At 38.7% G+C, this 16,074-nt stretch overlaps 1 long non-coding RNA gene across 1 annotated transcript in view; it reads left to right on the top strand.

The window, feature by feature from the left end:
• The window catches only part of LOC149994155 (uncharacterized), a 97,955-nt gene that overhangs the window by 17,993 nt on the left and 63,888 nt on the right, over window positions 1-16,074 (top strand). The window lies entirely within an intron of this gene.

Below are 16,074 nucleotides of genomic sequence, written 5' to 3'. Positions count from 1 at the left end.
CAGATGTTGAATGCATCTGAGTACATTATATTATCAGATAGCCAACATCTAATCAAAGCACCCACCTTAAATGCCTATGAAAATGTAACTAGAGCAAAAATAATTTAATATATTTCTTTTATGCCCTGCCTGATTTCATCTGTACTAAAACAAAGCAAAACAAAACAAAACTCTATCAAATGTGTTTTATTTAGAATTTGTAAAGACTATTTACCTTAATTTCCTAATTTCCTAAGCAAAGAAACTAAGATCCAGAGAGTTTAACTTCAAGGTTATGACTAGTAATTAGTACAGACCAATTTCCCTTGCATCCTACACGCATGATAGTTTGCACAGTTGTTCTGAAAAATGTTTTAAAGACCTGATCCTCCCTCTTGAGTCTGGGGCAAGAATGACTGATATGAACACTTTTTTTTTTTTTTAAATACAGATTATGACTTTTGATATGAACACTTTTTAATGCTTCCAATGGTTAAGGGAAAATATACTCAGTATAGAAAATTTAGAAGAAAAGTGTAAGAATTAAAATTACCTACCGTTCTTTCATTCATTGGTAAATACTTTTTTAACATTCTAGTATGTTTAATAAAATTGGAATGATTATTCTATAAACATTTCCTCCATATCATTAGTCTTTGAAAGTATGATTTCAAAGGGCTGCATAACATTCCCCCAAGAGGTTTTATCACAGTTAGGAGGCAGAGTGGCATGCCAATGAGTCAGATTTGAGATGGAACTCTAGCCACACATCTTAACAGCTGGATGATGCAAAACCAGCCACTTACCCTCATTAAGCCTCAATTCTCACATCTGTAGAATATTGATAATTGTCACCTCATGTGGTTTCTATCAAGGTTAAGTGATGCAGAATATATATGTACAGTACTTAGCATTGTGCCCCCACACAATAAGCATTCAATAAATCTATTATTCTTATTATTTTATCACACTCTTATTATTGGACATTTAGGTTGTTTCCAGTCATAAATAAATACCAGGTGAAGTATCCTCCCATTGTACCACTGTAATCTCCCTGACATGTATATCTGTTATGGTCACTCCATTGTTTAAAGATCTCCCACAGCTCCTCATTAAAGGTTTTCAAACTTCCAGCAGTGGAACCCGTCATATAAATATCTTAAATTTTTTAAAAATTATATTTTGTTGATTATGCTATTACAGTTGTCACAATTTTTGCCCCTCTCTCCCCCTCTCCCTAGCACCCCTCCCAACTCCCTCAGGCAATCACTCTACCATTGTTCATGTCCATGGGTCATGCGTAAAGTTCTTTGGCTACTCCACATCCTGTGCTGTACCTTACATCCCCACAGTTATTCTGTAACTACCTATTTGTACTTTTTAATCCCTTCACCTCTTCACTCTTTCCCCCACACCCTCCTTTCATATGGTAACCATCAAAAAGCTCTCCACATAAATGATTCTGTTTCTGTTCTTGTTTGCTTAGTTTGTTTTTTAGATTCAGTTGTTGATAAATCTGCATTTATTGACATTTTATTGTTCAGAGTTTTGATCTTCTTCTTCTTAAGTAAGCCCCTTAAACATTTCATATAACAATGGTTTGCCGATGATGAACTCCTTTAGTTTTTTCTTGTCTGGGAAGCTCTTTATCTGCCCATTGATTCTAAATGATGTCTTTGCTGGCTGTAGGTCCCTGCTCTTCATGACTTTGAATGTATCTGGCCAATCTCTTCTAGCCTGCAAAGTTTCTTTTGAGAAATCAGCTGACAGTCTTAAGGGAACTCTCCTGTAGCTAACTGCTTTTTTCTTGCTGCGTTTAAGTTTCTCTCTTTATCTTTAAACTTTGGCATTTTAATTATGATGTGTCTTTGAGTGGGCCTCTTTGCATCCATCTTGTTTGGGACTCTGTTCTTCCTAGGCTCGTATGTCTATTTCCTTCACCAAATTAGAGTAGTTTTCTTTCTTTATTCTTTCAAATAATTTCCAATTTCTTGCTCTTTCTCTTCTCATTCTGGCACCCCTAAAATGTGATTATTAGAGTGCTTAAAGTTATCTCAGAGGCTGCTTATTCTATCCTCGATTTTTGGATTCTTTTTCTTCTTGTTTTCTGTCGGTTGTTTTTTGATTTCTTATGTTCCAAATCATTGATTTGATTCTCAGCTGCATCCACTTTACTGTTGTTTCTGCAAATTGTTCCTTTTTTGTGTGTGTGTGTGTTTTGTTTTTGTTTTTGTTCTTTATTTCAATTAGTGTAACCTTGTATCTGATTGGGTCTTTTTTATGCTTTTGAGGTCCTCACTAAGTTCCTTGAGCATCTTTATAATCAGTGTTTTGAATTCGTATTGATAGGTTGCTTATCTCCATTTTATTTAGTTCTTTTTTTGGAGTTTTGATCTGTTCTTTCATTTAGGCTATGTTTCTTTGTCTTCTTATTTTGGCAGCCTTCCCGTGTTTGTTTCTATGTATAAGGTAAAGCTTCTATGACTCCCTGTTTTTGTAGTGTGACCTAATGTAGTAGGTGTCCTGTAGGGTACAGTGGCATAGCCTCCTCTATTGTCCAAGTTGGGTACTCAAAGTATGCCCTTTGTGTGTGCTGAGTACATCCTCCTCTTGTAGTTGAGACTTGATTGCTGTTGGCAGGTCAATAGGAGGGACTTACCCAGGCCAGTCAGCTGTAAGGACTGGTTGTGACTACTGACCACCAGCCTCGACCCCCCCGTGGAGGATCAGCTGTGCAGGGGCAGGGTGGTGGTGCTACATGGTCTGTAGCTGTCCACTGGATGCACAGGCTCTGGTGTTTTCCCAGTGGTGCAGGCCAAAGTCAGCCCCCACCTGTGTTCTGCTTGGAGCCACCTTGCGTGAGTTATAAAGCAATCTGAGATGGGTGTTACTTGTTATTGCCTTGGAGATTCCCAGGTGAAGCCAAGCTGTGAATCTAGGCTGGCTGCTGCTAATGCTGGGCCTGGGACTACTTAGCAAGACGTATGGGGGCTGGGAGCTCATGGAGGCCAGCTGTTGCCTGCTTGTGAGAATTTAGGAATCTATGAAGCATGAGCCAAGACCAGCCATTTACATGGAAAAGTCATTAGGGTGGACCTGTAAATTGGGTGGGATGGAGTCTTCAGGAGATTGCCCGGGCAGGGCAAACAGTGTTAGCCATGTTGATGGAGTCTCAGATATGGCACCCACCTGCTGGTTCTGTGATTCTATGAGTGTAGGGGGAGGGCTCAGCAAAGGGACAATGGCCTCTGCCTGCCTTTCTGTCTAGGAGAAAGCTGTCCCCCAGCTCTCATCTCAATGCCAGACACTTCAGTTCCTCCCTGTATGCCACTAGTGCCTTTCAAACAGCTACCCCCATGCTGGAGCTCAGAGGGAGTGAGTCTGAGTAAGTCTGTGTGTGGATTCTTCATGAGGAACTTCTTGGGACTCCAGGAGTTTCTTCCATCATCTCAATCCCGGCTAGTTTTTGCAGCCAGAAGTTATGGGACTTATCATCCTGGCACTAGAACCCTGGGTTGGGAGTCTGGTGTGGGGTTGGGACTCCTCGTTCCTGAGATATCCCTCCCAAATTTCTATCCACCACATGTGGATCTGGGACTAGCCAGCTCTGCGACCCGCCCCCCTACTGGTCTGGATGGATGTGGTTTCTTTAATACCGTAGTTGTCAGACTTCCATTCAACTCAATATCTGATGGTTCTGAGTGATGTTCAATAGTTTAGTTGTAATTTTGATGTGGTTGTGTGAGAGGGTGAGCTGTGTTTACCTATGCTGCCATCTTGACCAGAAGTCTTCTTTTTAATAACTTAAGTAAAACTTCCTGAGGAACTCTGGTTGTGCCAGGGCTGGGGTTCAGAGTCTGAACCAATTCACAGCCCTGCCCACATCACTGTTGACAAAGGCCCATAAAGTTTCTGTGAGTGACACTGGGCCTACTCCAAACACACTTGGAGAATTTCTGACCTAGAGTAAAAGCAAGGCCCCAGAATAATGTGCATAACCCCTCCAAACTGTCCATTCCTGAAAAGACCCTGATGTAGTTTCTTTACCTACCACTTTGCTTATGTTGTTGCTTCTGTCTGGAATATCCTTGCCTCCCATCTTCTTGAGGTTAACATTACAACCAGCTCAGCCTAGGGATCCTTCCTCTAGGAAGCCTTCCCTACTACAGGCTGCTGAGATCTTCTTCTTCCCTATTCCCATGATATCCAGTCAAGCTCTCTATCATCATAGGTACAAATACACTTGATGCTGGGGACTGAGAGCTGTTAGAGGGCAGAGACTGTTTTTTATTGACAGTTGTGTTCCCAGTTCCTAGCATAGTGTCTGGGACTGGTAGAGCTCACTAAAAATATTTGTTAAAAAATAAATGTGTGGAAAAATTTTGAAGTGCCTCTCTATTTCCTTAGGATAGTTTTGAAGAAGCAGGGTTATTGGGTGAAAAGGGATGAACATTTCCAGCCTTCTTGATATGTACCCTTGGTAAGATTTATTGCAAAAAATGGTTTGACATCATTTGAAACACAACTCTCTCTCCTGTGTCCATTGTGTTTGCTATTTGTATTTGGGGGTATATAGCTAAAGGAATCAATTTTTGAACCATGGACATTGGTTATTTGGGGGGTGTCTGATTTGGCTGAGGCAGATAGAGATATGAGCACTTAAGAGTGCCTGCAAAGAGGGTGGTCCTAAATATGGTGCTATGCAAAAGCATGTCTTACTAGATGATTGGAGATACACAATGCTGAAGTAGGGGGACTTAGGCACTTTCCATTTGTGTAATTCTGAGTCTATTTCCTCACCTGTAAATAAATTTTAATAATATCTCTTAGGGGGAGCATGTGAGGGCTGAATTGAATCAAATGGGCTGACACACATAAACTCCTAATACATATATTTGTGTGATTTTACTAGCTGTGAGTTAGGAGAACTGGATGAGGGGAAGTTGGATAATCTGGACTACACTGGAAGATAGAGTTCATTTCCAAATTTAGTAAACATTTCACCTAATCTCTGATCAGCTCTGCTTTTCATAGAATCCTATATTGCCCATGTGTAAACTATTAGGCTATAACTGGATTATCCTATTTTATCACATGAAAGATAAAAAAAAAATTATTAAAAATCTTAAATTTTAAGGGTATGTTGAAGAAAATCAAAATGGCTCTAAGACACTTTAAAATATTACATTTCTCTATGTTCTCATTCAGCTCTATGCTTTTAATTACTTATATGGTCATGACTCAAAAAAATCCAAATCTGTAAACTAGACTTTTCTCCTGAGTTTCAGACTCGAGTCCAATTGCCTGGATGTCACATTGGTAAACTCAGTGTTCTCAAAGCTAAATTCATCACATCCCATCTCCCCTTCTCCTCCAAACTTGCTCTTCCTCCTATCTCATCACCATGCACTTATTTGCCCCAAACCAAAAATCTGAGTCATCTTCAACTTATCCTCATTCTTATCCTCCAGATCTAATTAGTCACCAAATCCTTTTGTTCTAATGCCTAAATATTTCTCACATGCATCCTTTCTTCTCCATTACTGCTGTCACTGTCCTAGATTAGTCCCTTATTATTTCTTGCCTGGATTACTGCAGTAACCTCCTAACTGGACTCCTTGATTCTGGTCTTGTGTTCTTCATTCCATCACTCACATCCCTGTCATGAACATATAATCGATCCGAATGAAAAGAAGCTGTAAATGGCAATAGATATCAATGTCTTCAAATCATGTTCTTTAAAAAATATGTTGTCATAGGTTAAGACATAATCAGTTAAAACATAGTTCTCCTGGAGACAGGTTGACTGCTCAGCACAAGAATCAAATGAAATATAACAATGAACAATGTATCAGTTCAGTTGAAATAATACTCATGGAGAACCAACATATATTGGATTGTGCAGAGATGATGTAAAGGTTAGTAATGCTGAAGGGCATAGTGGATTAAGATGAACTTTCCCAGCTTGACAATTCTAGGAGCCAAACTCACAACCAACAGGAACAAACATTTCTATCTCCCAAACGATAAATACATTGTTAAGGTGGATAGAAGGGGACTTTATCAGCTTCATGACCACAATGAGCCCCCAAATACCAGGGGCTTTAAAAAAGGGTTCAACCAGTGCCTCAAGCCTTTAACACATCTACTGCCTGCAGGTTAAAGAGGGGAATATTATTTAAGTTTATATAACATGGCAGTGAGTATAAAATGGAATGAAGTCTGGAGATTGGAATAAAGCAAGTAGGACTAGCAAACAAATATTGAGATGAGACATGTTTTTTTACTTAGTGTTTCACAGCCCAGGATAAAGACCAGTTATTTAAAAAACAAGTGTCCATACCATTATCGCCGAGTATTTTTATAAAACATAATGAAATACTAGAAAAAGAAAATGTAAAAGGGATACAAAATACCAGGTCTTTCTTTTATGACTAGATTCAGACATAAAAGTACTGTCAAGCTGCTATAAAATTTTCTAATGCTTATTTCATCATGACCCAAAACAGCAAAGATTTTTTCACAAAGATATACTTTTGGGAAGACATCAATCTGTTGTTAATTAATGTTCTTGTATTTTTCTTTCAAAGATTGAAACATTTTGGCTGCTTGGGTCTTTGAAAACTTCCATCTATGGTCAGGTCAAGGTGAGACCATTTCTGTAAGAAAATACCTATTAAACCAGTGAGCTTCACATCAGACTCCATAGAGACAATCATTGTGTGGATTAAAAACTCTCATCAGAGAATATATAAGCTCTGACTATAATATTGACTGTATTGTTTAGTGATGGATTTTTCAGTCAACCAACGATTAAGAATGTCCCTCCATAAGTCAATCAATTATCATGATGCCTGATTTGATAGGCTGATAGTCACAGTAATAGAAACACTAGTGATAGTGCAGGTTCCTTTAGCTTGTACTGAACAATAAATATCCATCAAGCATGAGTGACATACAGGCTTCTTGCTGTCCTTATTCTAAATACAAGGGCAGCTGTCTCTCTTTGAAAAGACATGTAGAGTCTATGCTTAAATAGCAGATGAAAAGATCTCAGCTTCTTAGATACATCATTTTTTTAGGTTAAAAGGACTAAAAATATTGATGAAGCAGAGATAGTGAAAAAAAAAGGATGGACAGAGATTTTTATTTCTTAACTTTAAAATCTTGCTCACAAACTGTTTTTATACTGTGCCATGAAACCCTATTACAAGACATTTAATGTGACTCTCATGGGCTGTTTCTCATTATAGCCAGTAGTGAAATGATGGTTAGTAGTAACTTCAGAAATAAAGAAATTCATATAATGCACAGAGAGAATGTGTATTCATTTTTATATCAACCTGTAACTTGAGGGGATTGATATGCAGAGTTTAGAGTAGAGAAGACTTCAGGGAGCTAGCCTTCAAGCAGGTAAAAAACAGAAATCCCATGGAAATGGGAATTCAGGATGGCAAACATGCATTGAACACGCTCTAAGCACTGGGGATGCAAAGTTAATAAAATGCTGTCTTTCTTTTCATGGTCTGGTGTCAGAGGTAGACGCGTATACAAATAATTACAAAATGATGGGAGACATGCAGAAACAGGAGTTTGCACAAGGTACAGATGTTGCACAGAACACAGTAATTAAGTCTATCAGGTAGAATTGTTGTAAGAAAATAAAAAGGGTACATAGCAATTTATATTGGTAAAGTGACTCCCAAAATATTAGGTGAATAACTTCTAGGAGTTGCTAAAGGGAAATCTGAGGTCTAATTTACCTTAAGTCAAGTATGCCAACAAACCTCCCACTTGTAAGGATGTAGGTTAAAAACTCTTTGTTAGAATAATCGCCCTTGCCCCAAAATTACACAGACACCTGCTAACTGCCTTGTACCTGAACACAAACCACTCAGCAAAACCTATTCAAGTGGAACCATTTTGAGTGAGCACTGAAGGGACCCACAAAAAGCCAAATAATACTGAAGAGAACGAGCTCCGCTTGCCTCAAATCTTCAGGAGTTTGTTTCCAATTAGTTTATTCTTTTTCCTACTATTATAAACGGAATTTTTTCTTAATTTCATTTTTTTGGATTTTTCATTGCTAGTGTCTAGCAATACAATTGATGTTTATGTATTGATCTTGTATCTTGAAACACTGTTGAACTTGTTTACTTAGTTGCAATAGTTGCTTTTTTTTTTGGATTGTTTAGGATTTTGTATAAAAAAGATCATATTGCCTGAAGGTGAAGATAGTTTTACTTTTTCCATTCCAATGCAGATGCCTTTTCATCCCTTTTCTCGCCTAATTGCCCTGGATAAACCTCCATCCGGTAAAAGCTGAATGGAAGTGATGAGTGTAGACTCTTGTTTAGTTCCTGATCTTAGAGGGGAAGAATGTAGTCTTTCACCACTAAGTATGACATTAGCTTCGGGATTTTACAGATGCCCTTTTTCAAATTGAGGAACTTTCCTTTTAGTTCTAGTTTATTGTCATGATTTTTCTGTTATTTCTCTGTTTTTGAATTTAAAAATTTCATAGCTTAAAGTCTGGCTTTTCTAGGAAGGAAGATCATGTTCTTAATTAGCTTGTGGATTTAGGTGAAGAGGATAAGAAACAGAATGTCTGTAGTGTGCCTTAGTTACTACTGGCTACATTTAACCAGGTAATACAAGAGAAAGATCAAGAAAGAACTTGAAGTTTTGTACATGGGATTGAAAAATGCAACTATTTTTCATTTACAACCAACAATAAAAGGTAACACTGAGAAATGTTTTGAGCAATAGGCTGATTTTTAAAAAGTGTCACATCTAAGACCTAATCAAAATCATGGCCATCACTCCTGCTTAAGTCTCTGAATTAATTTGGTGGTACCCATTAAATGCTTTCAGTTGGATGAAGTGACAGAGGGAAAGAAGTAATGATTGAACCACAACATGGCTAAGCTTCTGCTTGGAAGTGGTATGTATCACTTCTGCCCACATTTCATTGGTAAAAGAAAGTCTCATGACCAACTGTAACATCAAAGAGATAGTCACCCATAAGGAAGATGCTGAAAATCTTGAAAATGAGTGTTATGTATAATCATATCATAAGAAAGGAGAGCAAATAATGAACAAGGGTAATAAAATCTGCCAGTCGTTCCTTTGGACAAATGTTGCGCCCCCTTTTACATGCACAATGTTTTCATCTCTTCTTGAATGAAGACACCTTAAAGTGCCATCCAATCACATTTCACATTTAGAGCTCTAGACCTCAGATGCCTCCTCTTGATCCAGACACTTAGGAAATAACAAGCCAAGTTACTTCCCCCACGTGCCCATCATATAGTGGTGGAAGAGGAACAGAGTAGCTACAATCTCCCATTTAGAAAGGAAAAAATGGAAATTATACAGCAGTCACTGATTCACAGCAATTCTGCAATCTCTATGGGATTACATGGTAAAGGCCCCCTAGGGTAGGGACTGTTCTTTGATTGGGCTCTTGTTCTGCTCCCTAGGGGAGCTTCTCATCATTGTTCTCCATGGCTCTGGGAGATCCCTGTTTACCCCTCCCCCAAATCCTCCTTGGCCACATCTGGAAAAGGCATTGAAAAATATGCTCTCCATGTGGCACAGCCTGCTTTCTATGGAAGGTTGGGGGCTGTAAGGTCATTTTTGTCTCAAACAGAAATTAAAAACAAACAAACAAACAGACAGACAAAAAACACAACTAGGCTGGTGGCTCTATGGCAGTGGTTCTCCACCTTCCTCATGCCGCGACCCCTTAGTACAGTTCCTCATGTTGTGGTGACCCCCCACCATAAAATTATTTTCGTTGCTACTTCATAACTGTAATTTTGCTACTGTTATGAATCGTAATGTAAATATCTGATATACAGGATGTATTTTCATTGTTACAAATTGAACATAATTAAAGCATAGTGATTAATCACAAAAACAATATGTAACTATATATGTATTTTCCGATGGTCGTAGGCGACCCCTGTGAAAGGGTCATTCAACCCCCAAAGGGGTCTCGACCCACAGGTTGAGAACCAATGCTCTATGGGAAGTGTTGAAATCTTAACAATATTAAATCTTCCAATACCAAGACCATGGGAGGTCTTTTCATGTATTTAGGTCTTTAATTTATTTCAAAATATTTCATTGACAGTGTATCTTTTTCAAAAATCGTAGTAGGCTTTGTATCTGTTTGGCCCTGATCAACTTATGTCAATAATTTAATTGCTCATTTCTTTTTGAGACATGTCTCTCTCTAGACTAGATTACAGAACTACTCATTAGTCAATCCAAGGACCATGAAGTGCCTCTATGTTTTAAACGTATTGTTAGAAATGGGGACCTTATTGTATACATAAAGATTGTCTCCAAAACTAAGCCTATTTTCCAAAATGAAAACTATTCCTTCTGGTCCAGTGGTTTTCAACCAGGGGTGATTTTGTTCCCCAGGGGACATTTGGCATGTCTGAAGATATTTTAGTTGGCACGACTTAGGGGGGTGTTACTAGCATCTAGCGAATAGAGGACAGAAGTGGTGCTACACATCCTAAAATGCACAGGGCAGCTCCCTTCCTGACTCCTCCCCCTAGCAAAGAATTATTCAGTCTAAAGTGTTAATAGTGCTGAGGTTGAGAAACTATTCCTAATGGTATCATTGAAATGAAAGTCCCATTAACTCTCCTGATAGCTCTCCAGAGCAAAAACAGATAACATGTTTCTGTGTTTATCCCACCAGCCAAATGTATGTTCTTCAATTTTTTCTTTCCCAGAAGCAAAAAGTTGGATCAGAGAGACTATGAAAGCCCACTTGTTTTGATACTTGAAGGAATCACAATTTGTTTTTTTAACCCTTTCATTGTCTTTTGATCACATCTCCACCCTCCATCTTATTTGTTAAGATTTCTTACACAATATATAATCTTTTGATCCCTTTCTGTATCTACCAAAGAATCTCTATCATGCTAAAACACATTCTCAATGTATATGGATTTTGTTTCTCCTTTTTAATTATTCGTGCATGCCTATCTTGAGGTTCTTTAAGAAGAAAAAGTAGAGCTGGGAGGTCATGTCCTGCTTTACAATAATGTCTGGTTTGTCATTATTATCACTTAGTATCTTCAAGAATGTTCCTATTGTCATTAGGTGTTTGTGAAGAAAACCCATCAGGTTCACACTAACATAGGGGATATACTTGAGGGTGCAGGGGTATTGATGTTCAGGACCTTGGAGTCCTCAAAGCACTAAGAGGGTATTTTACTAAAAATGTGCAGAATATTTCAGACAATACAGAACATAGCAAGAGGGAAATCATAGATGCAAAAATAGCCATCAGGTCATATCAGGTAGACCTGTCCTCAGAGAGCAAGGCAGGCTGTGCCCTCTGAAGACCTAGATTCTAGAAATGCTGGTTTAGTCCTGGTGTCTTCTGTGTCACTAATTTATAGAGCCGAGGCAGGAGCTCAATGAATACAGCAGGAATCCATGCCTGACTATGACTAAATTATTCTAATATTTCAGGTGAAAATATACAGAGAAATAAAGCAGTGTGACTTTGTAAGCAGCGTCTGCTTTCCTGGCTAGTCTCAAATGTCTCTACTACTTTTTTCAAAAAAGGGCAATTCTGCCTTCTAATAGGATTCCTGACTAGGCAGATCGTTTTATTAGATAGATGTTCTATTAACATTTTGCTTTCCTTCAGTTCATACCATTTTCCATTTTATTCCTTTGTATTATGGTTGAAAGTATATATGATTCTTATCTCTTCTCCAGGTTTTCCTTTTTTTCATTGTGACATCTGCGCATTAATCACTGTTTAGCCAAGCGGCAGAGACCTTATTCTTTTAATGGGAATAAAGCACGCTGCACGGAGAGCATCCCAGCCTGCAAGTGAGGTGCCTGGACGCTAGCCTGGAGCCTGCTGTTCTCTGACTGAGTGACCCAGGACAAGTCACTTCTCCACTTTAGTGCAGTTAGGGTTTTACCCAAAGGTCTTTCAGGGCTCTCTTTCATCTAAAATATTCTCTACATGTCTAATCTTCTTTTGTATACATGAGAACGGTAACATGGTAGCTAAATATTTTCTTCTTCTTTTGCAAGTGTCTATTAAGTATAGTGTGTGTGTGTGTGTGTGTGTGTGTGTGTGTGTGTGTGTGACAGTAGCAAAGGCAGGGGTGGAGAATGAGGAGAGAATGAATTAACCTTGGTAGACAATACAAAGGTATAATAATCTGTAATCATAACTTGTGTTAAAGAAGATATGCAGGTATTTAAATACCTCTGTCAGAGAAAATATGTAAGCATTCATCATAGTTACAAAATAGCATTCTCAGAAATGCCATTACCTTCCTCCCTCAGGACAGATAAAGTACCTGCAGACTCTGACCAGCTACTGAAACAGCCATGAAAACCCTTGTGCTTTCATAAAGCAGGACAAGGCTTTGAAGCTTCAGCTTTAAATTGCCCCAGCATCTCCCAGCTGTAATGAGGACAGCATTTCCCTAGTCAAAACATCCTGATTCTATTTATAGACATTCACGTCTCTGAATAATAAACAGAAGTAGCAGGCTATTCTTACATCATTTTCCTTCATCTATCCTACTATTTAACACAATGCTAAAAATTAAAAAAAAAAATTCCAGAGCCACAATGCGTAACAGTGGGTTTAGTTAATTACCTTAGAGAAGACATTGCCCCATGTATTTGAATAGTCAAAGTCTTGCAGGAATATTTGATTGACTTTTGTTCACCTGGGGTTTCCAATATCTCCCTTGCTCTTTCATGGAGGGAACAAGGTTTCAGTCCTTTAAATGATTCCAGAAATATCCAGTCTCTCGAGCTGAAGGAAGGCTGTATTCATCTGCTAGATAAACTCCCTTAGCTGATGTTGCTTTAAATAAGGATGGCAGACAATACAGCATCCACAGAAACAGCCACAATGCACTTCTATTCTTTTTCCAATGTTAGTGTGTATTAGGTTATTTAATGGACCACATTATATTCAGTAGGTACAGAATCATACCCCCAAATGGCTGGTGCTTAATTTCCTCCCTCCAGTCTGTTTTTAACTAAGACGTTTTCTCCTGTGCATATAATCTTCATTATCATAGAAGTTATTTTAAATTTGTAATTAACATAGTCTCTTTCTCATTATGGATGCCTTGATCGATTTAGACCCTCCAGACACATCTCATCTGGCACAGCGATAGCTGTGTCTTGCAGTTCTCCAAATGTGCAGTAGGTGTCTATCTTAGCCTTTCCTTCATCCTTCCTCCTCCTCTCGTCCCTGACACTGTGATATAGTGCATAATTCCAAAATGGCAGCTTTTTGAAAATTCACCTTGATTATCAGACATTAAAAGTGACTCATCCCGCAGTGACTGTCTGGCAGAAGGGATGGGATCAGACAGAAAGACAATGAGGAGACTGGGCGCATTAGCGCACTAGATTACAGAGCCCATCAAAAATACCTTTGTTCTGTCAAAGATCCGATCATTTACTAGTTGTGTTCTGCAGAGGAGAAAGAATGAGAAGGAAAAAAAAAATCCATCAGACAAACAAACAAACAAACAAACAAAATCCATCCAAGAATTTAAATCCTCCTCTTATTGTTTTATTCTAAGAAAGGAGGGAAGTGTCTGATCAACCATCTCAAGAGAAGGAAAGATGAGGACTGTGTTTCTGAACAGGGAATCTATAGAACCCTTTGCTTTCAGTGGCTATCAAATTTGCTACACCACATCTGTCCTTTGGGTTACGGTAAGAGGAAAGTTGGCAAGGTATCAGGGTTCGGTCCTGCCTATAGCTACAGTCAGCCTAATTTACAGCAGAACACTTGTAAGACAAAATGTTTCACAATTAGAACATTCCTTTTCATCGGAAGTAAAGCTTCTGATTTCTATCAGGTCACATTAGAATGCTAACCCAGAAATGTGTGATGGGTGAAAGAGGAAAATAAGTGTACGAGCTATTTTTGATGAACACTTAATAAGCATCTAAACTGGCCCATGTAAAAAAGTAAGTAGGAATCTTTGAAAAGATAGAGCATATGAATTCTCGCATTGAGCACATGTGTGTTTGTGTGCAAAAGGGAGGAGGGAAACGGCGAGGGGGAGGCAAGAGAGGAGGGCATTCATATCGAGCCCTGCGCGGGTGTATAACTGGGAGGGGTGTGTGCGGAGTCGTCAGCGTGACTGTGAGCCTGGCCAGCTTGTCCGGTTCTCCAAGGAGACAAAATATCCAAATGGGAGGTTGGTGCCTGCTTTCCTTCTTATTTTTCCTTGTTATCATTTTCATCATTTCCTCATGAACTCAGAGGAGCAGTTTATCAGTCACGGAAAATGCCTCAAAGGGGCCCAGATCGAAGGCAGGCTTTGAATTGTGTACTTAGGTGGATTGCCGTGCCAAATACATTAATAAGATTAAAACACAAATTCTATAAACAATTATTTTCCATATATTTAGCAATAGTATTCACGATATTATTCACCACCAATGGCACATTTTTTTTTTTTTTTAACAAAAATATACCAAGTGAATTAGGGGAAAAAAAAATATACCAAGTGAATTCAAATGCTCTTCTGCACATAAATGCTGCAGCATTTTGGGAGGGTTTGGAAGGTCTTATCTGTCAGCAGGACAGGAGAGTGGCTACTGTCAGCATGCAGGGAATCTCTTGATAAGAAAGGTTGTATTTTAACTGTCACTTAGCATATAGAGTCATTAAAACAACGTATTGCATTCCACCAATTGTGCCTTATACTTGGATGTTTGTCACTTCTCTCCCCCACATCCATATTTATTTTTACTGTCAGGTACAGAGAACATATCCCTCTTTTAGCCCCTCTTAATTACCTCTAAGGGACTTCTTCCTTTATTGATGAAGGAAGACAGATTCGGCAAGATAGCCTGATCAGAGTGCCTCAGTAACAGTTACACATTCAGAGAACCATTCATGTTTATTTGGATTCACAACACATACCCTGAGTAGGGAGAAAGAGAAATCTATAAGCTATAAAAATCTCTGCCTAAACCCAACCAAGAGATTAAAGGGGAGGACCAAAGGGGAGGGCCCAGACCAATTTCCACACACCAGTACTCCTAACATAGGGATGGATTCATGAAAGAGAGACCGATGTGAGATTTTTCATGGGTGGAATTTTAATGAGCCCTAAAGGTTAGGTTTCAACTTCGTTAACAAACAGCTCTAGAGATAATTTCCAATTTTCAGTGTTTATAGAATAGTGATTCCTTTGTCATAATCAAATTCTGAGATGGTCGAGAGCCTATTTTGCATGTCCAGCTGATGCTGAAACACAAGCCATCAGAAATGATTAAATGTGTGCTCAGGATCGAATGTGGAAGAAATAAAAATAGGAAGAAATTTCACAAATTAAAATGATCACATTGACCTTCCCTGATGAAATGAGTTCAGTCAAATGCAAAATACTTATTAAAAGAGAAAACTTCCATAGATATTTTAGCTGTTAAAAGGGTAATGATTACCCTAATATTTAAATACAGACAAAAAAGAATAAACAAAAGAAGAAAGCTTCATTCCCAGGAGCGAGAGACCAGAGTCTCTGCTGCACGTGTGTTTCAAAAGTGGAGGAAGGAATATAGAAGCAAAATTATAAAAATTGACACTAGAGGACGGGTCAGTTTGCTGGGAATAAGTCTGCTTTCCCCTCTCCCTTTTTCCTTCTTCCTGCTCCTTTCCATCTTCATTGAACCCTTACAAAATTACCATAATTGCACCAGAAGGAAAAAACAAGTATTTTTTAGGATCCCAGGGTAGAAAAGCCAAAGATTCGGCTTCTCTGCAAACTGGTGTAGTGCTGGATGGAAAGCAGACCACTTGCCCTGAAAGGATGGTCAATCTAATGACACAGGGACCAACAGCAGGTGCTTGAGCTATAAATGCTGGGAGGAATATTTTTTAGGTTGTTTAATGCCATGCTAAATTTTATTTCCTTCAGTGCAACAAATGCCCTTTCACTCCCCAGGCTTGCCACTTCCCTTCTTGCTCTGCAGAGGAATGGAAGGGATTAAAACAAAACAAAACAAAACGAACGAGTGGCCTGAGTTTCTCGGAAAACCGGGATATAGGAAGTT

The sequence above is a fragment of the Furipterus horrens genome, unplaced genomic scaffold (assembly GCF_987537825.1).
Source record: "Furipterus horrens unplaced genomic scaffold, mFurHor1.1.pri manual_scaffold_13, whole genome shotgun sequence".
Taxonomy (NCBI): domain Eukaryota; kingdom Metazoa; phylum Chordata; class Mammalia; order Chiroptera; family Furipteridae; genus Furipterus; species Furipterus horrens.
This window is presented reverse-complemented; position numbering and strand designations above follow the sequence as displayed.